Raw genomic sequence first — 25,079 nt, 5'->3', positions numbered from 1 at the left:
ACACTCACCCGCCTCCGGGCTGCTCGCGACCTCTGCTGCAGCTTCTTCCTGGGCTCCGGCTCTTTGGCGGCGGGTCCGGATGCGCAGCAGCATTTCCTCCCGCCACGCAGCAGACGCCGCTTTCTGAGCCTCATCCAGTCTCCGCACGAGACCCGGGGCTTCCTGGTAGAGAAATTCAATATCTCCTGCTGTGAGGATCGTGCCGCCTCGCCTCCTGACTAGAGAGGAATCTGGGCCGGGTTCGGAAGATTCCGATTGTTCTGCTCCAGCAGCATCCATGTCCGCTCCTGAAGATTGCCAAACTCCAACTGCTATGGCCGCACCTTGGTGTTCTTCCATCTCCTCCTCTTTTTGGGGCGCCTCCGGGGCGGTAGGCTGACAGGCACGCCTTCGTACAACCCATCCATTTTGACGGGCATTACCCCGCGGATAGTTTATGATGGAAGGGGAGGTCTGCTCTTTTGGCGCCATGTGGGAGCCTAGCCCACGATAGGAGGTGCTACGAGACTGTCTTTCTGATACACTATGGCGTCTGTTCTTCTTGGGCGGGCGCCATTTTAAGTGGAAACGACAGTCCAAGGTGTAAGGCGCACAGTACCCGGTAGCAATGGGCAATTTCCTTCCGTTGCTGCGGGCAAGAAATCCTGCCGACTATGCCAGTGATGTGATGCTTGCAGCCCTGCCCTGGGAAGATGGGGGTACTCGGGGCCGGGTCAGGTGTTTGGTGGGTTGTAGCCGTGGCCTGGACCCGTCCCGTGCCCAGGGCCGTCACATTAAAAAGGATGTAAGGGCTATCAGGATTGAGTGGTTGCTATCGACTACGCCACCTTTGGTACCTGGTGACGACCAGCAGCGCTGCAGCAGTCCTCTGAGGTGGGATGTTGTGGCAGCCGTCGCTGATACTACTCCCCACAGGCGGAGCAGGGCCTCAGGGCAGAAGACAAGGATGGCGGGAGTCATAGTGTAGGATGTCTGGTGCTGCGTGGTGCGGTGCAGTGCAGAAATAAAGAGTCCGGAGGCCATAGGGGTAGACTTCCAGGGTTGTTTACTCACGGTGGAGAGTACAGCTGCAAGGCTTCTCCCTGCTCCTTATGGAGTTCTGCGGTCACCAGGGACGGGGGTCCGACAACCTCCGAATAATTCCAGTGCTTAGTCAGGACCCCACACCAGAGTGTTCCTAAACTTCAGACTAAGTCCTCTCCTGTCTGTTTGTGTGGATAGGCTGGGTCTCCCTCTGGACTACGCTCAGAAACGGGTGGCAGCTCAGCTCCATCCGTTACCCGGTGGGATCCTCAGGGCCTGCCAGGCTTTCCTGACTAGGACGTAGAGTAGCAAAGTCAGGTGTCGGGGGCCTGTACCCCTTTTGCAGCTGGAATCCCTGTGAATAGATCAGAATAGCGAGGACAGGTGGCGTATACCGCTCCGTCTGCATCCTCCCGGGATCCTTTTGCGGTGGAGCTACACTCCTAAGCTCCGGGCCTTCTTGGTCATGGTCCTTGACCGGGTTGAGACATATGTTAACTTGAACCTGCCCCTCGACCAAAGGCCAGGGTACGAGGGCCGTGTCTCCATCCGCTGCAGGTCCACACAGGATCCACGTTCAGGGAGGGAGATCACAATCAAAAGACCATGAGCCCAAGATGGCTGTTTATTAAATATGAAATATTAAGTGTAAACTAAATGTGAGTCCTCCACCCTCACCCACTACTTGGTTCCCCCTATTTCTTGGTTCCCCATTCTCTCAATTCCCAGTAGGGGCAGCACACTAGTGCCTACTAGCCCCCTCTGGTGGGAGAAGTGTGGTGTTGGATGTGGAGGTGAGGTCCTGATCATTGCACCGTTCTTACCTTGAAGGAGGGATACTACACCCCATTAGAGAGGTGCAGCATCCCTGTGGCGGTCGAACCCTTAGGGGCGCCACACATCTCGATTCTGAGGTGAATTACAAAGTTTCTGCAGTGTCCAGGAGGAGAGGGAATTACAGATTTGGGTCTAGTTTTGGGTCTTTATATATGTGTTAAGGGCTCACCTAATTTTGTGGATTCTCTAAGCCATAGGACTGGGTGAGCAGCATGGACTGGAGGCAATGGTGCAGCGCAACCAGTCTTGATGGACGACATGTGGATCAGCGAGGACAATGACAGCAAGGAATGCTGGATGGTAGATAAACAAGGTAGCACAGATATAAGAGCGCCAGTTGTATGGATACACACTGGATAAATAACTGTGTAGAAAACTGGTATCTTTCAGCAGGCATGCAGTTAATCACAGAAATCCAGTCTGGTATCTTCCAGCAGGGCAATGGTTAATTATAGGTATACCAGAGAAGTATATGGAGTCTGGTATCCTCCAGCAGGGAATTGGTAATTAGCAGTGTTGTATGCAAACTTGGACCAGTAGTGAGGAAATGGTTTAAAGCAAGATAGTAGTATATTTTTGGCAAACTGGAGACTTGCTTGCAGAGATGTGTTACCTTGATTGCAGTGGCCAGGCGGAAGCAGCACCAAGAACAGTTGCGCGAAGTTGGAAACTGGCTTGCTGAGAGGTAGGTATGGACGACATCTAGTAAGCTGGACTGAGCTTGGAAATAACACTGGTTGTAGCATAGAAGTTAGAATAATCTGAAGAAGTGAAAGAAACTCATTTGGAACTAAGCCAAGTAAAATAGCTGCAAACTATTGACAAACTTGAGGCAATCCTACTTAATATTCATGTAACTGACCTCTGACAAAGACAGCCTTAAAATGCCTAAGGTCAGGGGAGTTTATGGGGATACCTAAGAAATCTGGCATGGACTACTGCAAAGAGAGATGGCAATAGGAAAAGGGAGCAGGGCCCGGCATTGGAATCAGGACAGGGAGGCCTGGTCTGGGTTCTGTAAACAGAGGAGTGTGACGCTTGTGGTTGTGGGTCCGGGGAGAGTCTGGAGGGGCGTAACTAAGCCACCACCTGGTTCTTCAATAGAGCCCCTGATGGTGGGGTTAGACTTGAACCCAGGAGGATGTCAAGTGCCACTCCAGGACAGACCCCGGAGCCGCAGCAGCTGACCCCAAAGGGACTGGGAAGTAGGATCGGCCAGGTACTGGATAGCAGGAGGGATGCAGCTGGTAGACAGATGCTAGATCAGGAAAGAACAGCATAGGTACCAGATCACAGGTGCAGGTTCAGACTGCACAGATGAGGGTAGCGGTATAGGTGCGGACAAAGCGGATCAGACTCAGGACTGGGTAAGGGCAGGGAGCACAGATAAAGGGACCTTAAAATTAGGTAGCAGGATACAAACTGATAACTAAAGTGGCTAAGGCACCTCTCAATAGGGGAGGGTGCCTTTAATATCAGATGTCTCCCAGCTATTGGCTGGGGAGGGGATGTTTTCTGAAGCGCGCTGCCCCTTTAAGAATCAGGGAGCGCTCGCATGCCTTAAGCACACTCCCAGGATTCCTGCGTGCCGTGCACAGGTCTTGGGAGGAAACAGATGCTGAGGGAGCGTAGGTGGGTAAGTGAGCACGCTGGTGTTTCTGCTGGGAGGAGGAAGGAAATTCGTGCAGGAGCACCGGCGCTGTTCTAACAAGAAGTTTCATTTGCAGTCTGTATTTTTTTAGGATGTTCATGGGTTTACATTGCTTATGGTAAAAGATGATAGCAACAGTCTGAGATGGGGCTCCATTTTCCACAGTAGCTGCAATGGCCCTCACTACTGTACATGGTCAAACTGTCATGTAAAATTTAAGCCCCATGCATTTATATGTTCCACCCTTTTGCAGCTAAAACAGTTTCCACTTATCTGGGAAGGCTTTATACAATACAATATACAGTCTTTCTGTGGAAATTTTTGATTTTTGCTCCAGGAAAGTATTTGTGAGGTTGAATACTGGTGGGTGTTGGATGAGAGGGCTCGCTATCGCCATTCTAATTCATGCCAAAGATGTTCAATGTGGTTGAAGTCAGGACTTTTTGCGGAGAGTCATGGTCATCCACACCAAACTCACCCAACGATGCATTCATCGACATTGCTTTCTGCCCAGTCATGCTGGAATAGAAAAGGGCCTTCCCCACACTGTTCTCACAAAGTTAGAAGCTACGATTGTCCAAAATGTCTTGTTATGCAGAAGTATTATGATTTCCCTTCACTGGAACTAAGGGTCCTAGGTCGGCCCTTGAGAAACATCCTCATAGCATTATCCCTCCTCCACCAAACTTTACAGTTGGCACATTTAAGTCAGGCAGGTAATGTTCTCCTGAAGTTTGCTAAACCTAGACTTGTCCATCAGATAGAAAAGTGTAGTGCGTCAGTCCACAGAACACATTACCAGTGCTCCAGGATCCAGTGGTGGCTTTATACCTCTCCATCCAACGCTTGGCATTGTGATTGATGATGTAAGGCTCGCTTGCAGCTGCTTGACCATGGAAACCCATGCCATGAAGCACACAGTGCAGTTTTTTTGCTGATGTTAATACAAAAGGAGGGTTGGAGCTCTGCAGTTGAGTTAGCACAACGTTGGCAACTTTTATAAACTATGCGCCTCATAGCACTCGGTGACCCCGCTCTGTAACTTTATGCGGTCTCCACTTCATGGCTGAGCTGCTGTGGTTCCAAAATGCTTACACTTTTCAATAATACAAGTCACAGTTAAATGTGGAATAATTTGGAAGGGAAAAAATTTAATGAACTGAGTTGTTACTCCAGTGGCCTCCTACTATGGTAACATGCTCGTATTTAGTGAGCTCTTTATAATGAGCCATTCTTCTACAAATGTTTGTAAAGTCAGGACTGCATGGTGAGTGGCTGAATTTTATACACTGGTGACAATGAAAAACCTGAATGAAATTATTGAGAGGTGTGTTCCAATACTTTTGTTTATGTAGTGTAGATGCAAAATGGTTGGGTTCCAATGGAAGAGACAATAGTGTCCCATTTGTGAACCCTTATGGTTACATACCTTAAATTTTGTGGGCCCCATCTTTGCCCATTATTACCAAATAAAAATAACCCAATTACTTGTAAGTCCCATGAATTCACTCTTGGGCGTTGGGTTGTCGTTGACTTCAGTGTATGAACCCAAAGGCTTGGCCCATGACTTACAGTACTTCCTGTACTGCTTCTTTGGTGACCCACCATGCATGTGTTTTTTTTTTGCATATCTAATGCTCCACTAAAAAATAAATATGGATAAGAAGTCTCTTTTTTGCTCCATCTCTTATGGTAGAGGAAAGATAGGTCTACTTCAGTTGCTTGTAAAACACAACTGGTAAAGTATATCGTCGTAGATCAACTAAAGTTTTTGTTCTACATTTTTTTGGATTATCCTTATAGTATAAAGAAATTTGAGCCAGCAAACAAATCCACTGCTGAAAACATGTCCTGAATTAGCTTTATGCCCATCCCTCTTTGAGTAGGTCCTTGCCAACTCTCCAATGATGCCATGGAAGTAAAACAAAACCAAATGGAATCAGAGGCAGTTGGGAAGGAAATAAAACGCATATAAAAATAGCTCCTGTGGCCCAAATGAAAATCTCATGATGATCTACGCCATGTTATTGACACTGAAACGAAACCTCAGTGGGTCAATGACAGTGATAAAGTGAGATGTGCAGCAGTCGGGGGCCAGGAAAACACACTGTGATGACAGGCGATGACTTACAGCGATGGCTCTTCTCCACAGCCGTGATTAGACTCAAGTTGTAAATTACAGACAGACATCAGATAATTGCCAGTCAGAAAGCAAGAGACCAGATTTTACGGGTTCAATCTGTTTATTGGATCTGGGGCTGGTGAGTGTTCAGCTGCTCCTGTCTCGTAACTGAGAAACCACATTTTCTCCTTTTGAAAAACAATTAAATCCCAATATATACAACGCTTAAGAGTCCTACAACTTCAAAATTATAATCAACCTTTATTTACCTCTAAAGAAGTTAGTAGGAATCCAATAAGGCAGTCCTTAGAAGGTTTTCTTCACCCAAACCTAAAATTCCGTTTCCTTTTCTAGTTCTGTCTCTAAATCAAGGGTTGTTTTTGCTTTTCAGGAACTGAGCAGTACCTATGGAAGGACTATATACTCAGAAATTATGTACCCGCTATATTTCATAAATTCTCTATTGCAAGATTTTAATTTAAAACATGACAAATTCAGAGAAAAAAGTTTCAAAAAGGGCAACTATTTTGAAGAAAGTTTGGCCATGTTCGTTCCAACAGCTTTACTAGATACACATTCTTTCAGCCAATAGCTAGTCTTACCTTATGCATATTGGGGTTGGAATTGACTCGCCCCCTGGGCCGTGGGGCACTCGGATCCGGGCAATAGGGAGCGATGGGAGTAGTAGTGGCAACCCGGTTCCGTGGCTCAGGGTGGTCAGGCCAGTGGCAGTCCGTTATATTGATTATGTCCGACTACGCCACCCGTGGATTGCGGTTATTAGGAACCGCCGCTGCATGCAGACCGCTGGGGCTGATGAGGTGTGCAGCTATGGTCGTGTGACTCCCCACGGGAAGAGTGCGGCCCCAGGGCAGTATAGTGGATGGTGGGAGTGATGGTAGTGCTGGAGGAGCAAGGAGCACACAGACAACAGGTTGCAGTCCAGGGTCTTTACTAAACAGGTAAACTGACCCACAAACAGTCCCAGCTAGGAGGGGACCTGGATGTCTGAGAGAAACGGGGAAATTGGCCCTGGTCAGGGTGAGGGTGTAGGCCTATCATGCTTTCTGCGCTCCTTCTGGCTATCTCCTCTTTATAGGGTAACAGCCCACGTTTCCAAGCTTTCCGTGTATTCTCGCCTGTATGGCCTGCGACGTGGGTTCCTTTCTGCTCCCAGCCTGGTACGGCTTTACTGGTCCCTTCGGTTATGGCAGGGCCTCCAGGCTTCTTAGGCCATGGAAAGTACAGTCCCTTGCGAACTGGTTCTCTGCTGGGGGATGTGGAATCCTTCCAGCCTCAGACACCAAAGTCTGGTAAAATTAAGTCTTTTCTCTGCCAAGACAGGCTCTCTTCGCCTCTTGTCTCTGGCTGGTGGCTCTCTCCTACTGCCACACTTCCTCTTAGGTGCAATCAACTTTCTGTCCCTGCTCCACTCTGGGACACGTCTCAAAGCTGAGACAGGCAATCCATTTCTCTCTAACCCTGTCCCCAGTACCAGCTTTTATAGGGGCAGCCTGCTCCCCCTACTGGCCTGAGACAGGAGGCATTGCATGCTAATGTTCCCCTGACCAGAGAACCTCCCCCTTGCTCTCAGACACAGCTTTATTACACTTGTGGCATCCAGGTAGGGTGACACATTCCCCCCTAGTGAAATTTAGTACTCCAGGACTAAACAATAAACAAAGACATTATGCACAACAATAAAACATTAATAGACAGACGGCGCACAAATTGAGTTCTTTAGGTCACAGTGTGGTCTGTGACCGGGTGTCCATATCACCAGAACCAACGGGAGCCTTAACCAGGTGGGGGTCTGTCCTACCCCAAGTCCTTCACAGTCTTAGTTCATTCCTGGGTTAGGCTCAGAATGCAGTCCACACAAGGTCCCGGTTATAAAAAGTCCATAACCTGTGAGTCCTTACGGTAGCTGCAAGAAACTGAAACACACTATTAATAAACATGCAGGTAACTTTGGCAAACATTTTAACATTTGGCAACAAGGTTATTTACAATTTAGTACACTCTATATTCTCCAGCGAGCGGGTATCTGTCCCTTTGTGCTCCTGGTTGACCTCCTTAACCCACTGTCTGGTGGTGGACCAACCTGGCCCTCCCCACTAGCGTTAGGGGTACAGCTACCAGCTGGGTGTACAGGTAGGGCAGGCAGCTGTCTGCGGGTTCTTTGGCTTACCGCAGGCATGGCAGGCTCACTGTCAGCAGAGGGTTGACTCTTCTGGGCTGCTGGAACAGGCTCTTCTGCCTCTGGAACCGCTTGCTCCTCTTCACCTTCCGGCTCTGGTGTTGGTTGTTGCTGTGCCGGTTGCAGGAAATGCAGGACAGGTACCACTATGGCATCATTTATGCGAGTCCAGGACTGAGGGAACTCTCCGAGAATGGTGCTGATCATTTCTTCCTTGTCCTCTGCGGGTTCAAGGTCACTCTGATCCTTTTCTGCACTACGGAGTTGCTCGGGGCATCTTTTGAGGTGGTCCCTGGAGACGACACTAGTGGTTTCTCTTCCGTCCTTGGTGATCACGCACACCTTTGGGTTGTCATGGTCAGACTGCAGTACGGTGTAGGGTTCCGTTTCCCACTGGTCGTCCAACTTATGTAGCCTTCTTTTTCGCTTTAGGACTTGCTCACCAGGTTCTAGGGGACCAGCAGGGGCGTGTTGATTGAAGAGTCTTTCTTGCTTCTCTCTCACCTGGGCCAGGCTCTTCTCCACACTCTCCTGTACCTTCTTGTACTGCAGTTGCCTTTCCGTATCCCAGTCCGCATCCGGGGAGGTGTCCTCAGGTATTAGGACTCCCATCTCCAGGTCTACGGGCAGCTTACCTGGTCTAGCTCGCATCAGGTAAGCCGGGGTGCAGTTTGTAGCATTCACCGGGATATTGTTGTACATGTCTACCAGGTCCGGCAGTTTTTCTGGCCACAGGCTGCGTTCCTCCAGGGGCAACGTCTTCAGGAGATCAATGACTATATTGTTCATCTTCTCACACATCCCGTTGGTTTGGGGATGGTAAGGCGTTGTCCGAATCTTCTTACAGCCATAGAGGTTGCAGAACTCCTGGAAGATTTCAGCTTCGAACGCTGGACCCTGGTCTGTCAGGACCTGTTCCGGATACCCGTGTGGACGGCAGAAGTATTGCTGGAAGGCTCTGGCCGCTGCTTGGGCTGTCAAGTCCTTTACCAGGACCACCACTAGAAAACGGGAATAGTGGTCCACGATTGTCAGGGCGTAGATGTATCCGGACCGGCTTGGAGCCAATTTGACGTGGTCCAGAGCTACCAGCTCAAGAGGCTGCGTGGTGACGATGGGCCTCAAGGGTGTCTTCTGGCTGGTGCGGTCCTTCCTCCTCAGGTGACAAGGGCCACAGTCTCTGCACCACTTTTCTACTGCTCCTCTCATGCCGACCCAAAAGAACCTTCCTCTTAGTAGGAACTCCAGTTTCTTCCAACCGAAGTGTCCCGCTCTGTCATGGTAAGCCCCCAGGACCATAGCTGCATCTCGCCTTGGGACCACGACTTGCCAGGTCAGCTCGTGCGTCCGGTGGTTGACAATCCTTCTGCACAACTTGCCTTCGTAGAGGAACAGCTTGCTCTTCTCCTTCCATAGCTGCTTGGCTTCCTCTGGGGCATCTGGATCTAAGCGGGCGTCTTCCCGGGTCAGCAGGTCTTTCACCAGGCGGACTGCAGGGTCACTATCTTGGGTCTCGGCCCAGCTGTGGTGAGGTAGGGGATTCATCATCACAGTTGTTAGATCCTCCTCCTTCACGCGGTGAGAGTGTTGAGCGGCTCCATACCGGTGAAACGCGGGGAGTTCTACCTCCTCCAGCTCTTCTGGGTCTTCGTCACCTTCAGGTAAGTGAGGCATCCTTGATAGGGCGTCCGCGTTGGCGTTGGTTTTGCCTGCCCCGGTACTTGATCACAAAGTCATAGTTGGAGAGACGGGCCATCCACCGCTGTTCCAGGGCACCCAGTCTTGCATTGTCCAGGTGTGTCAACGGGTTGTTGTCCGTATACACGGTGAACTTTGCGGAGGCCAGGTAATGCTTGAAGCGTTCCGTCACGGCCCACACCACCGCCAAGAATTCTAGCTTGAAGGAGCTGTAATTCTCCGGGTTCCTCTCGGTGGGCCTCAGCTTCCGGCTGGCGTATGCGATCACCCGTTCTCTGCCCTGTTGGTTTTGGGACAGTACGGCTCCCAGTCCCACATTACTGGCATCTGTGTGGAGAATGAAAGGCTGGCCATAATCAGGGTAGGCCAGGATCTCATCCCCAGTGAGGGCCAACTTTAGCTGGCGGAAGGACTCCTCTTCCGGTTTATCCCACTTGAAGGGTGGCTTTTGACTTCTGGACTTGGACTGTCCGATCAGGAGGTCCTGCATAGGAGCTGCCATCTTGGTGAACCCGGGGATGAACCTTCGGTAGTAGCCTACCAACCCGAGAAACTGTCTCACCTCTTTGATGTTCGAGGGGCTTGGCCAGCTCTTGATTGCCGTGACCTTGTCAGGGTCGGGGGCCACTCCTTCCGCGCTTACCACGTGCCCTAAGTACTGGACCTTCGGTTTCAGCAGGTGGCACTTCGATGGTTTCACCTTCAGGCCATAGCCTGCCAGGGCTTCGAACACCTCGGCCAGGTGCTTTAGATGGTCCTCGTAGGTTTTCGAATAGACGATTACGTCGTCCAGGTAAAGGAGGACCGTCTCGAAGTTTCGGTGCCCTAGACAGCATTCCATCAGCCGCTGGAAGGTCCCTGGTGCGTTGCAGAGCCCGAAAGGCATACAGTTGAACTCACTCAGTCCCATCGGGGTGGTGAAGGCGGTCTTCTCCTTGTCAGCCTCTGCCACAGGAACCTGCCAGTACCCGCTAGTAAGGTCCAAAGTAGAAAAGAAGTTAGCAGATTTTAGTGCGGCTAAAGACTCCTCTGTTCTAGGCAGCGGATATGCGTCTTTGTGGGTGATACGGTTGATTTGTCTATAGTCCACGCACATTCTCATGGTGCCGTCTTTCTTTTTGACCAGAACCAAAGGGGCTGCCCAGGGGCTACAGCTGTCTCTAATGACCCCAGCTTCTTTCATCTCCCTTAGCATACCCTTGGCTTTCTGATAATGTGCAGGGGGTACAGGTCTGTGCCTCTCTTTTATTGGTGGGTGGCTCCCGGTGGGGATGTGGTGTTCTATCCCCTTTACTCTGCCGAAGTCTAGCGGGTGCTTACTAAAGACTCTCTCGTACTCCTGTACCACCCGGTAGACTCCTTGTTTTTGGTGCAGGGGAGTGGAGTCAGCACCCACGTGGAGTTTCTGGCACCAGTCCTCCTTTTGTTTCTGGGAACCATTACCCTCCGCCTGTGGAGATGGAGGCAAGGGTTCCACGGCCCTGATAGCTTGGTGTTCGACGACAAACAGTTTGGCGAGTGTAGCGTACCTGGGTAAGTGTACTTCCCTCTCCCCAATGTTGAGGATGCGGACGGGCACCCTCCCATGACGGACATCAACCACCCCCCGGGCTGTCAAAATGGTGGGCCTGCTGTCTGAGTACACGGGTTCTACCATGGCTTGGTAGTCTCTACCTCTCAACCCGATTGCAGTCCGACACCAGATCATCATTTCACTTTTGGGAGGCATGGAAATGGGGAATGGGTCACTCAGTCTTACGCTACCGATCTCACCACCAGACAGTTCTACCTGCCGCCGTCTCATCAGCGCTTTTATCTCCTTGTTGAGGACTCTCTGTTGGCTGGAACTAGCATTCACCGCCACCTGTTGTAGAATTACAATTACTTCTGAAAGACAATTTTCAATTATGTTAGTACCCACAGTTATTTTAGGGTGACTTTCATGACGGTCAATGTCCACAATAATCACTCCCTGTGCCGGCAGTTCAACTTTACCAATTTTAATGGTCATCTCCTTGAACCCCATCTGTGGCACGGGTAAGCCATTACTGGCGATGATGCTCAAGTTACTGTCTGGATACCGTGTGATATCAGCATCAGTCCAATACTGCTTAAAAAGTACATAAGGGATTGTGTTTAATTGCGACCCAGTATCCAGCAAGGCGCTCATGGGGATACCGTCCAGCACCACGGGTAAAACCGGGCGCCCCCCAACGTACTTATTACGCCAATTGTAAGGGCCTGGTGATCTTATGCCTGGGGGTTGGCCCTCTGCCCCAGGTTGGACCCGTTTAAATTACAGTACCTGGAAATGTGTCCGGGCTGGTTGCATCGACGGCAAATGGGCTGTCCATCCTCTGCGTAGCGGTCTGTGGGCCTCCCTCGGAACGACGGGATCCTCCTCTGTCGACGCCACGGGACATCCTCCGGACTTGAAGCCAGCTTGATGGGTCTTGACGGGTCCACTTGCAACGCCTGGATGGTCCTGGTCAACGCCGCGACGCTCCTGGTCAGCTCCTGGACTTGGTGGTGCAGGCCTTTCGACGGGGCTTGGTTCAGGGCCTGTGCATCAGCCTCCACGGAGTCCATAGAGGAGGGCGCCGCCTCCTGGTGGTAGGTGATAGCAGGGCGCCGGGGGTTTATAGCGCCACTGGTTACAGATTCACGGAGCACCCTTATGGTCCTGTCCTTAAATTGGGCAAAGGTCAGGTCGGGGTTCTGGAAGAACATGAGGCGCAGCTGGGCCCTGTGGGCGCTGGACAGCAGACCCTCTATGAATTGTTCTGTTAGCAGCTTATCCGTATCCTGCACGCTGCCAGGGTCAGTTTGTTGAATAGCCCTCAAGGCTTCCTGCAGATTTAGGGCATAGTCTCTGATGCTGTCCTGTGCCCGCTGCTTACATCCATAGAACCTCATTTTAATCTCAGCAGAGGTACGTGTGTCAAAGGTACCCCGCAGCCGGGCCAGAATACCCTTCACAGTCCTTTTCTCCTCAGTGGGCCATGATTTTACCTCCCTCTGGGATGCGCCAGTTAACTGCCCTGTTAGTATGCTGACCTTCTGTTCCTCTGTCAGGGGGTAAACTTGGAACAAACTATACAGTCTTTCCTTGAAGTCAGTTAGGGCATGGGGCTCCCCTGAGTATTTGGGCAGCCAGGCCGCTCCAGGGATGTAAGGCAGGGAAAAGGGCATCACCGCTGCTGCAGCTGCGTTGGTGGTAGTGGGCGCCTCTGTGTCTGACATCTTCCTCCCCCCCTAGTGAAGTGTGGCCTACCTTCCGACGATCCTCTTCTGTAGGCCGCGGCTCCGCTGCTGCTCTGGACGAGGACCTGGCGTCGCACTCCGATGACGTCAGCGTCGCTCTCTCTCCCTTCCAGGACCTTGCGCAGCGTCGGTGCGTGGGGCGGAGCTTCGGATCTCGCGCGGTTTTGACGTCCACGCCCCTCTTCTTCCCGCGCGGCGTCCTGAAGATGGCGTCCGATGGCGGGAAGACGGCAGAAGACGGCGGGAAACGGTCCAAGATGGCGTCTAATGGCGGGAATCGGCTCCGGATGGCGGGAAACGACTCCACAGGTAAGTTTACAACAGTCTTTTTCAGGCACGCAGTACCCGGTGGTTGCGGGCACGAAATCCTGCCGACTACGCCAAAGCTGACTCGCCCCCTGGGCCGTGGGGCACTCGGATCCGGGCAATAGGGAGCGATGGGAGTAGTAGTGGCAACCCGGTTCCGTGGCTCAGGGTGGTCACGCCAGTGGTAGTCCGTTATATTGATTATGTCCGACTACGCCACCCGTGGATTGCGGTTATTAGGAACCGCCGCTGCATGCAGAGCGCTGGGGCTGATGAGGTGTGCAGCTATGGTCGTGTGACTCCCCACGGGAAGAGTGCGGCCCCAGGGCAGTATAGTGGATGGTGGGAGTGATGGTAGTGCTGGAGGAGCAAGGAGCACACAGACAACAGGTTGCAGTCCAGGGTCTTTACTAAACAGGTAAACTGACCCACAAACAGTCCCAGCTAGGAGGGGACCTGGATGTCTGAGAGAAACGGGGAAATTGGCCCTGGTCAGGGTGAGGGTGTAGGCCTACCGTGCTTTCTGCGCTCCTTCTGGCTATCTCCTCTTTATAGGGTAACAGCCCACGTTTCCAAGCTTTCCGTGTATTCTCGCCTGTATGGCCTGCGACGTGGGTTCCTTTCTGCTCCCAGCCTGGTACGGCTTTACTGGTCCCTTCGGTTGTGGCAGGGCCTCCAGGCTTCTTAGGCCAAGGAAAGTACAGTCCCTTGCGAACTGGTTCTCTGCTGGGGGATGTGGAATCCTTCCAGCCTCAGACACCAATGTCTGGTAAAATTAAGTCTTTTCTCTGCCAAGACAGGCTCTCTTCGCCTCTTGTCTCTGGCTGGTGGCTCTCTCCTACTGCCACACTTCCTCTTAGGTGCAATCAACTTTCTGTCCCTGCTCCACTCTGGGACACGTCTCAAAGCTGAGACAGGCAATCCAGTTCTCTCTAACCCTGTCCCCAGTACCAGCTTTTATAGGGGCAGCCTGCTCCCCCTACTGGCCTGAGACAGGAGGCATTGCATGCTAATGTTCCCCTGACCAGAGAACCTCCCCCTTGCTCTCAGACACAGCTTTATTACACTTGTGGCATCCAGGTAGGGTGACACAGAATGTGCTTGATAGCTTATTTCAATACAGATAGGAAAATAAGTGGTGGCCAGGCCCCATTGACTTCTCTTCAGCGAAAACAAAGGATCTAATGTTGAAACATAAAATGTTCAATGTCATTTTGTATCTGTTCTGCGATCCTGCACCAGTACCTGTCCAGAGATGCTGAGCCCGTCCTGTCTAAACCTGCCATCCTGTCCAGGGACGTAACTACAACCGGGTCAGCCGGGGCACTGCCCCGGGGCCCCAACCACCCAAGGGGCCCCAAACTGATGGTAACATTTTTTATTTTAATACTTTAATTTCTCATAAAATACCCAACTCCTATATTCCTGCCAGACAATGTCACCCTGAGGACAGGAGAGACTATAATTTCAATAATTTCCAGGAGCTCTGCCAGCTGTCAATGAATTTAAACCTGCACTAGCCTGGAGAGTCTCATAGCACAAGATTTGTAACAATTAGTGTTGAGCGAGCATGCTCGACACTGCTCGGTACTCGCCCGAGCATCACGCTACTCGGGATGTTCGGCGAGCACCGAGCATTTCCGGGTTACTCGGGCGGGAGCTCGGGTCTCCGCCCTGCATGTTTGGCACTCTTTACAGAGCCAATGAACATGCAGGGATTGCCAACCAGTCACTGTAATGCCGCAGCCATGTTGTTTGTGGGCATTACAGTGATTGGCTGGCCACACAGCGTCACCTCGAGTATTTAAAACCGGGCGCTGCCATCTTGGACACAGTTGCTCCGGATCAGACAGTGTATGGACAGCGCTGCTGATTTAGGGAGAGATATATCCTGCGAAATAGTTAGTCTAGGGTCTGTAAAGGCTGCCAGATCAAACAAACAGTCCTTCTCAGGACTAATATCCATCCCAGATATCAGGCAGGCAGGCAGGCTGTATAGGAGACGCAGTGATTATACCAGCAAACGCTGCATTACAGTCCTGTGTGCTCCTGTTACTAAAATTGCTGGACTTAGCTCCAGGTCTCGGGGGCCAGGAAAAATCCTTTTTTTTTTCATTTAAATCCTCTTTTTTTTTCCTCCTTCACATTGTACAAATACCCATCTTATTAACCTTTTGGTGTCCCCCCCTCAAAAAAAAAAAAGTGTGTCTCTGATTTTTCAGACACAAATATATATGTGTAGGTCTGGTGTAGGCTAGAGAAATAGAAGTGTGGTTTTGCAGTTCCACGGGTCAAATCTCTGTATTATCCTGCTTTTGCCATTTTTTGCCGTAAAGAAAAACAGTAGTAGTGTCTCCTGATTATTCAGACACAAATATATCTGTTGAAAATAGTCTGGTGTAGACCCGAGAAATACAAGTGTGGCTTTGCAGTTCCACGGGTCAAATCTCTGTATTATCCTGCTTTTTGCAATTTTTGGCCGTAAAAAATAAATAATAGTGTCTCCTGATTGTTCAGATACAAATATATCTGTTGAAAATAGTCTGGTGTAGGCCCGAAAAATACAAGTGTGGTTTTGCAGTTCCACGGGTCAAATCTCTGTATTATCCTGCTTTTTTGCATTTTTTGCTGTAAAGAAAAACAGTAGTGTCTCCTGATTGTTCAGACACAAATATATCTGTTGAAAATAGTCTGGTGTAGGCCGAGAAATACAAGTGTGGTTTTGCAGTTCCACGGGTCAAATCTCTGTATTATCCTGCTTTTTTGCATTTTTTGCCGTAAAGAAAAACAGTAGTGTCTCCTGATTGTTCAGACACAAATATATCTGTTGAAAATAGTCTGGTGTAGGCCCGAGAAATGCAAGTGTGATTTTGCAGTTCCACGGGTCAAATCTCTGTATAATCCTGCTTTTTTGCATTTTTTGCTGTAAAGAAAAACAGTAGTGTCTCCTGATTGTTCAGACACAAATATATCTGTTGAAAAGAGTCTGGTGTAGGCCCGAGAAATACAAGTGTGGTTTTGCAGTTCCATGGGTCAAATCTCTGTATTATCCTGCTTTTTTGCATTTTTTGCCGTAAAGTAAAACAGTAGTAGTGTCTCCTGATTGTTCAGACACAAATATATCTGTTGAAAATAGTCTGGTGTAGGCCCGAGAAATACAAGTGTGGTTTTGCAGTTCCATGGGTCAAATCTCTGTATTATCCTGCTTTTTTGCATTTTTTGCCGAAAAGAAAAACAGTAGTAGTGTCTCCTGATTGTTCAGACACAAATATATCTGTTGAAAATAGTCTGGTGTAGACCCGAGAAATACAAGTGTGGTTTTGCAGCTCCATGGGTCAAATCTCTGTATTATCCTGCTTTCGGCATTTTTTGCCGTAAAGAAAAACAGTAGTAGTGTCTCCTGATTGTTCAGAGACAAATATATCTGTTGAAAATAGTCTGGTGTAGGCTCGAGAAATACATGTGTGGTTTTGCAGTTCCACGGGTCAAATCTCTGTATTATCCTGCTTTTGCTATTTTTTGCCGTAAAGAAAAACAGTAGTAGTGTCTCCTGATTGTTCAGACACAAATATATCTATTGAAAATAGTCTGGTGTAGACCCGAGAAATACAAGTGTGTCTTTGCAGTTCCACGGGTCAAATCTCTGTATTATCCTGCTTTTCGCAATTTTTGGCCATAAAAAATAAATAATAGTGTCTCCTGATTGTTCAGACACAAATATATCTGTTGAAAATAGTCTGGTGTAGGCCCGAAAAATACAAGTGTGGTTTTGCAGTTCCACGGGTCAAATCTCTGTATTATCCTGCTTTTTTGCATTTTTTGCTGTAAAGAAAAACAGTAGTGTGTCCTGATTGTTCAGACACAAATATATCTGTTGAAAATAGTCTGGTGTAGGCCGAGAAATACAAGTGTGGTTTTGCAGTTCCACGGGTCAAATCTCTGTATTATCCTGCTTTTTTGCATTTTTTGCTGTAAAGAAAAACAGTAGTGTCTCCTGATTGTTCAGACACAAATATATCTGTTGAAAATAATCTGGTGTAGGCCCGAGAAATGCAAGTGTGATTTTGCAGTTCCACGGGTCAAATCTCTGTATAATCCTGCTTTTTTGCATTTTTTGCTGTAAAGAAAAACAGTAGTAGTGTCTCCTGATTGTTCAGAGACAAATATATCTGTTGAAAATAGTCTGGTGTAGGCTCGAGAAATACAAATGTGGTTTTGCAGTTCCACGGGTCAAATCTCTGTATTATCCTGCTTTTGCTATTTTTTGCCGTAAAGAAAAACAGTAGTAGTGTCTCCTGATTGTTCAGACACAAATATATCTATTGAAAATAGTCTGGTGTAGGCCCGAGAAATACAAGTGTGGTTTTGCAGTTCCACGGGTCAAATCTCTGTATTATCCTGCTTTTTTGCATTTTTTGCCATAAAGAAAAACAGTAGTGTCTCCTGATTGTTCAGACACAAATATATCTGTTGAAAATAGTCTGGTGTAGACCCGAGAAATACAAGTGTGGTTTTGCAGTTCCATGGGTCTAATCTCTGTATTATCCTGCTTTCGGCATTTTTTGCCGTAAAGAAAAACAGTAGTAGTGTCTCCTGATTGTTCAGAGACAAATATATCTGTTGAAAATAGTCTGGTGTAGGCCCGAGAAATACATGTGTGGTTTTGCAGTTACACGGGTCAAATCTCTGTATTTTCCTGCTTTTTTGCATTTTTTGCTGTAAAGAAAAATAGTAGTGTCTCCTGATTGTTCAGACACAAATATATCTGTTGAAAATAGTCTGGTGTAGGCTCGAGAAATCGAAGTGTGGTTTTGCAGTTCCACGTGTCAAATCTCTGTATTATCCTGCTTTTTTGCATTTTTTGCTGTAAAGAAAAACAGTAGTGTCTCCTGACTGTTCAGACACAAATATATCTGTTGAAAATAGTCTGGTGTAGGCCCGAGAAATGCAAGTGTGGTTTTGCAGTTCCACGGGTCACATCTCTGTATTATCCTGCTTTTGGCATTTTTTGCCATAAAGAAAAACAGTAGTAGTGTCTCCTGATTGTTCAGACACAAATATATCTGTTGAAAATAGTCTGGTGTAGGCCCGAGAAATACAAGTGTGGTTTTGCAGTTCCACGGGTCAAATCTCTGTATCATCCTGCTTTTTTGCATTTTTTGCCGTAAAGAAAAACAGTAGTGTCTCCTGATTGTTCAGACACAAATATATCTGTTGAAAATAGTCTGGTGTAGGCCGAGAAATACAAGTGTGGTTTTGCAGTTCCACGGGTCAAATCTCTGTATTATCCTGCTTTTTTGCATTTTTTGCTGTAAAGAAAAACAGTAGTGTCTCCTGATTGTTCAGACACAAATATATCTGTTGAAAATAGTCTGGTGTAGGCCCGAGAAATACAAGTGTGGTTTTGCAGTTCCACGGGTCAAATCTCTGTATTATCCTGCTTTTGGCATTTTTTGTCATACAGAAAAACAGCAGTAGTGTCTCCTGATTGTTCAGACACAAATATATCTGTTGAAAATAGTCTGGTGTAGGCCCGAGAAATACAAATGTGGTTTTGCAGTTGCACAGGTCATATCTCTGTATTATCCTGCTTTTTTGCATTTTTTGCCTTAAAGAAAAACAGTAGTGTCTCCTGATTGTTCAGACACAAATATATCTGTCGAAAATAATAAATATGATAATTCGCGCTGAGCTGCTGGATATAGGAGAAGAGATAGAGTTGGTTTAAAATCAATAAAAAGAGTTTATTAAAGTAGGATTAAAATACGTAACTAACAATTATTTATATATAAAAGTCATTAGGGTTGTATCCAAAAAGGTAAATTAGATGCGGGAGATAAGATGAAGTCCGTTTTGATAGTAGGCAGTCAGTATTATCAGAGAGAACATAGGTTTGCAATGAACGCCCCTAGATGGAAAAAAAAGGTGCGTGGGTTAGGGTGGATCAAGGCTCCAATGGATGGGCTAATGGAGAGGAGCTGGTGTATTACCTTATTGGTTGTAGGTACGTTCCCTGATTGTTTTCACCGGGTATAGTATGCAGGTGGCTAAGGTAGACAGACACCTAGTATACAAAAAGTTCCATTGGGTGTGAGAAACAGAGAGAAAGATATTTTAGTGTCATACGAATTTTAGTCCAACAGTTGATACCTGATATGGGAGTTCTATATTTAATCCTGGGATAGCGCTTGAGGATAGAGAGGGATCTTTTTGAAAGCAGAGTAGAACAATTGATTCGCCTAAAGGGATATAAGGAATGATAAGACTTTAATTAGAACAGGGGTAGATATGCTAATCAATTACAGTGTAGCAACCTGTTTTACCTGATGATTATTAAACACTTTTGTGGGATTTTGTCTTCCCTGGATTGATTCAATTGTGGGCTAGCCTCCCCAGTTTGTCTTAGTTATGAGGTCGTTCCTATTCATAGGTATGTGGAAGGACCTGGTATGCTAATCGTCAAACAGGAATAGCAGAGAGGCTGGACCCTTAGATACCATGAGATGATATGTGCCCAATGAATTAGCTGCAAGACAAGGGCAAGTTCCCAATAATAGGTACAAAAAACACCCTCAGAAAACACCAGCATGAACCCCGCGGGGATGAGGGTTTGTTAGTAGTCTTACCTCCTGCGGGATGCAACGGTATATGTATAATATACAGTGGGCAGCAAGGAAAAAACCGGAGGTGCACGCTGAGAGCATTATTGTTACCTCTTCGTTGTATGAACCTTGTCACCACCTCGTTGTGTTTCCTCTGGACTGCTGAGCGATTCTGAGTAGTGGAATGAAAGTGAAGCAGAGTCCCGGCCGGTGACTCTTAGCTTCCGACGGTACAAACTCGTTGGTGCGCAAGCTGCGGTGAGGCGGGCGAGACGAGCAGGACCTGACGTGAGGTCACACTCACGTGATGATCATGTGGTTGCACAGGCTACGGAGCGCTGAGAGGGCCAATTCCGACGTGTTTCGGAAACAGACGGTTTCCTTCCTCAGGGAATCCTGAGGTATTATTTACCTTCTTGGACAATTGTGGTTTTGTTTACAATTCGCTGCAGGCCTGTTGGTTATATCCCCGAGAGCTCCACTGTATTATCTCCCTCCTGAACCTATCTGTTGAAAATAGTCTGGTGTAGGCCCAAGAAATACAAGTGTGGTTTTGCAGTTCCACTTGTCAAATCTCTGTATTATCCACTTTTGGACCATTTTTACCTAAAAAAAAACAGTTTGAGTGTGTCGCTCACTGTTCAGCCGCAAATAGATCTATTTAACATTTTCTGGTATACCCCACTAAACAATAACTGTGGTTTTGCCATTCCACGGTAAAAAATCTCTATTATTCAGCTTTTGGTATTTTTCCGTAAAGAAAAACAGTAATAGTTTCTCCCTGATTGTTCAGATTGTTTAAAAGAGTCGGGTGTAGGCCAGAGAAATAGAACTGTGGTTTTCCTCTTCCACGGTTCTAATCTACTTTTTATTACCCTTTTTCCATTGATAGTGCGAGTGTAAGCTATTTTACTTACTTTACAATGGGCAAGGCGCGTGGCAAGGGACGAGGAACTGGACGTTCTGGTGATGGTGCGTGCAGAGGACGGGGCCGTGGCCAAGGTGAAAATGTGCCACAACCAACAGCCACATCTTCTCGCTCCCACTTCTTGACCGAATTACTAGGGAAGCACAGAACAACACCAGTATTGCGAACTGATCAGTGTGAACAGGTTATTAATTGGATAGCAGATAATACTTCCAGGTACCTGGGCACCACCACCTTCGGTCTGTCTTCCACATGGTCAACTCTTAGTAGCCGTGAGTCTCGATCGCATACTCCACCTCACCCTGATGCTCCTTCCTCCCACCATGCCGAGTGTCGTCAGACAGCAAATGATCCCACACTTGGACACTCTGAAGAGCTGTTCACTGGTCCATTTCCAGATTTGTGCCCCTCGCCTGCTCCGCTTGAAGTGGTGGAAGAGGAGATCCCATGTAGCGATGACCAAATATTTGAACAGCCACGGCCACAGGAAGTCGACGCTGGCAATTTGTCACAAGAGGTGGACGATGACGAGACACAATTGCCAGGAAGTGAGGAGGAGGATCGTGGTGCGCAAGTGGAAGAGGAGGAGTAACTGACCCAACGTGGCAGGAGGACATGCAGAGCGAGGCCAGCAGCACACAGGGTAAGGGAGGCAGTGTACCGCAACAGGCAGGAAGAAGCAGTGTGGTGGCTGCACACAGAAGGCGGGCAACAGTTCCCCGTAACACCAACACGAGGGACGTTGCCAGTACAACCTGTAGGTCTTCCAGAGTCTGGAATTTTTTCAAAGACTCTGCTGATAACCCCAAAAAGGCCATTTGTACCACCTGCCATGCCAGCATCAGCAGGGGTGACAAAACTACCAGCCTGATCACCACCAGCATGATCAGTCACATGGCAGCGACTTTGTGGGGCGAACCCCAGGGTCCACGACCAGTGTCAGCGGGTGTCACCACTGCTTCTTCTACTGTTGTGCGTGCAATATAACCCCCTTTTGTGTGTGCAAGGCAATCCCCTGTCCATACTGCATGCAAAGATGCCCCCTCCTCTCAGTCTTCACTTGTTATGGCAGTTTCTCAAGAATCAGCATCAACGTCCACGTTCACGTCCCACCGCAGCGTTCAATTGTCCATATCCCAGACCTTTGAACGAAAGCAGAAATTCACAGCTAACGCCCCACAGGCCACAGTCCTAAATTCGCACATTTCATGACTGCTTGCGTTGGAAATGCTGCCTTTTAGGCTGGTGGAGACGGAATCCTTCTGCAACCTTATGGCAGTGGCTGTCCCTCGGTACTCGGTCCCCAGCCAACACTATTTTGCCCGGTGTGCCATCCTCGCACTACTCAAGCACGTGTCCCAAAACATCTGCCGTGCCCTCAACAACGCAGTTACTGGGAGAGTCCACCTGACAATGGACACGTGGACAAGAGCTTGTGGCCAGGGATGATACATCTCCCTGACGGCACACTGGGTAAACATAGTGGAAGCCGGGACCCAGTCGGACCTTGGGATGGAACACATCCTCCCCACACCGAGGATTGCGGGCCCTATGTCAGTCAGAGTTGCCCCCACAGTGTACAGCTCCTGCGCATCATCCTCCTCCTCCTCCTCATGTTCAGCCTCCATCTCAGATATCACCACATCAGTTACAAGCTGGAAGCACTGCAGTACTGCCTCCGCCAAGCGGCAACAGGCTGTGCTGAAACTCATAAGCTTAGGTGAGAAACCTCACACTGCTTGTGAGTTGTGAACAGCTGTGAAAGAGCAGGCAGATCTGTGGCTGAGACCGCTGAACCTACATCCAGGCATGGTCATGTGTGACAATGGCCGTGACCTGGTGGCGGCTCTGAGGCGAGGCGAGATCACACACGTACCATGCCTTGCTCATGTGCTTAACCTCGTGGTTCAGCAGATTCTTAAATCGTACCCCGAGTTGCCAGATCTGCTCATCAAAGTACGCCGCCTGTCAGCTCATTTTCCCAAGTCGGCTACAGCTTCCGCCGCCCTTGCTGCGTTGCAGCAGCATTTGCAGCTTCCGTCACACCGACTGGTGTGTGATGTTCCCACACGTTAGAACTCTACCCTCTACATGTTGCAAAGGATTTGTGAGCAGAAGAGAGCAGTTGTGGAGTACCTGCTGCAACAAGGCCGTCGATATTCAGGTCAGACTCCACACATAAGACCTCAGGAGTGGACCTCGATGTCTGACATCTGTACCATCTTGACAAACTTTGAGGAGTCCACCAAGATGGTGAGTGGCGATGACGCCATCATTAGCGTCAGCATTCCACTTGTCTGTCTTTTGCAACGCTCTCTGCAGAGAATTAAAGAGGAGGCATTGCAGCCAGAGTATGGTGAGATGGATCAAGAAGCCGTAGCGGTCGATTACACACAGCCCAGCCTCATCTCATCCCAGCGTGCATTGGGGGACAATGAGGGAGAGGAGGAGGAGGAGAAGGAGGAGGAAGAGCAGGAGCTTGTATCATGCGCTGTAGACGATAGTACCTGTACAACTGTCATACCGTCGGGTCAGCGTGGGTGGCTTGAGGACAGGGGGGAGGAGGAGGAGGAGGAGAGCATGGTCAGTCGTCATCTTGGTGAGGACACGGAAGTCTTGCCCGTTACCAGTCTGGCACGCATGGCTGACTTTATGTTACGCTGCCTTAACCGTGACCCTCGTGTTGTCAAAATGTTGGGTGACAGTCATTACTGGTTGGTGACACTTTTGGACCCCCACTACAAGGAGAACTTTCACTCTCTTATTCCTGAGGTGGAGAGGTCTACAAAAATGGAGCAGTACCAGAAGGCCCTTGCTGCAGAACTGTTAAAAAATTCCCATCTGAACACGCTAGCGGCAGAGGTCACAGTTCGTTGACCAACCAAGGCGTACAAGAGAGAGAGAGGCAACTCCAATCCAGCAGAGGCAGGGGAACACTGTCAACGTTCTGGGACAGTTTTCTCAGACCCTCCCTTCGGACAGACCCTGAGGCGCGGGGTACTCTCACAAGGAGTGGAAAGTTTTAAAAGATGGTGAGGGAGTACCTTGCCGACCGTACCAGCATCCTCTGTGATTCCTCTGTGCCTTTTAATTATTGGGTATCCAAGCTGGACACTTGGAATGAACTCGCTCTGTACGCCTTGGAGGTCTTGGCCTGCCCTGCCGCTAGCGTGTTATCGGAGCGTGCTTTTAGTGCCGCTGGGGGAATTATAACTGATAAGTGCACTCACCTGTCAACTGACAATGCTGACAAGCTAACCCTTATCAAAATGAACAAGGGCTGGATTGGGCCAGACTTCTCATCACCACCAAATGACAGCAGAGTAACATAAAGTCAAATCCACTGTGTTATTTCGGGAGGTGTATTCACATGCACGGCTTCACACCCACACATGGGTATACGCTTCCTCATTTTGGCAGTTTTATGTTCTTCTCCTTATCCTCAGCCTCCACCACCACTATACCACCAGGGTGACCGTGGTCCGTGTTGCCATTATTGAAAGTTGCTCCTTCCTTATTTTTGTCAGCTTTTGCTTGGAAGGCATAAGCAAAGACTGTGGGAGACCCACTCCCCAATAATTGGAATAATATTTTTAAGATGCTGTACTGTATGGCTTTTTGAAGGGGCATTAAAAGCATCTTGTTAAGCTACTGCGACCTCCACCACTTTTCCGAGGGGCATTCAAACCGTCTTGTTACGCTACTGCGAACTCCACCACTTTTCCAAGGGGCATTAAAAGCGTCTTGTTAAACCACTCTGAACTCCACAGCTCTTCCAAGGGGCATTGAAATGTTGCTTTAATTAACTCTAACCTCCACGACTCTTCGAACGGGCATTGCATTTCCTCCTAATTTTTGGCAGCTTTTGCTTGGAAGGCATAAGCAAAGACTATGGGAGACACACTCCCCAATAATGGGAATAATGTTTGTAATATGCTGTACTGCATAGCTCATGTAAGGGGCATTGCAAGTTCCTCCGTCCTAATTTTTGGCAGCTTTTGCTTGGAAGGCATAAGCAAATACTATGGGAGACCCACTCCCCAATAATGGGAATAATGTTTGTAATATGCTGTACTGAATGGCTCTTGGAAGGGGCATTAAAAGCGTCTTGTTAAGCTACTGCGACCTCCACCACTTTTCCGAGGGGCATTAAAACCGTCTTGTTAAGCTATTGGGACCTCCACGTCTCTTCTGAGGGGTATGAAAAGCGTCTTGTTAAGCTACTGTGACCTCCACCACTTTTCCGAGGGGCATTAAAACCGTCTTGTTAAGCTACTGGGATCTCCACGTCTCTTCCAAGGGGCACTCAAACCGTCTTGTTAAGCTACTGCGACCTCCACCACTTTTCCAAAGGGCATTAAAACCGTCTTGTTAAGCTACTGGGACCTCCACGTCTCTTCTGAGGGGCATTAAAAGCGTCTTGTTAAGCTACTGTGACCTCCACCACT

The sequence above is a fragment of the Phyllobates terribilis genome, unplaced genomic scaffold (genome assembly GCF_046119375.1).
Source record: "Phyllobates terribilis strain yellow unplaced genomic scaffold, ASM4611937v1 Scaffold_9__5_contigs__length_417890890, whole genome shotgun sequence".
NCBI classification, from domain to species: Eukaryota; Metazoa; Chordata; class Amphibia; order Anura; family Dendrobatidae; genus Phyllobates; species Phyllobates terribilis.
This window is presented reverse-complemented; position numbering follows the sequence as displayed.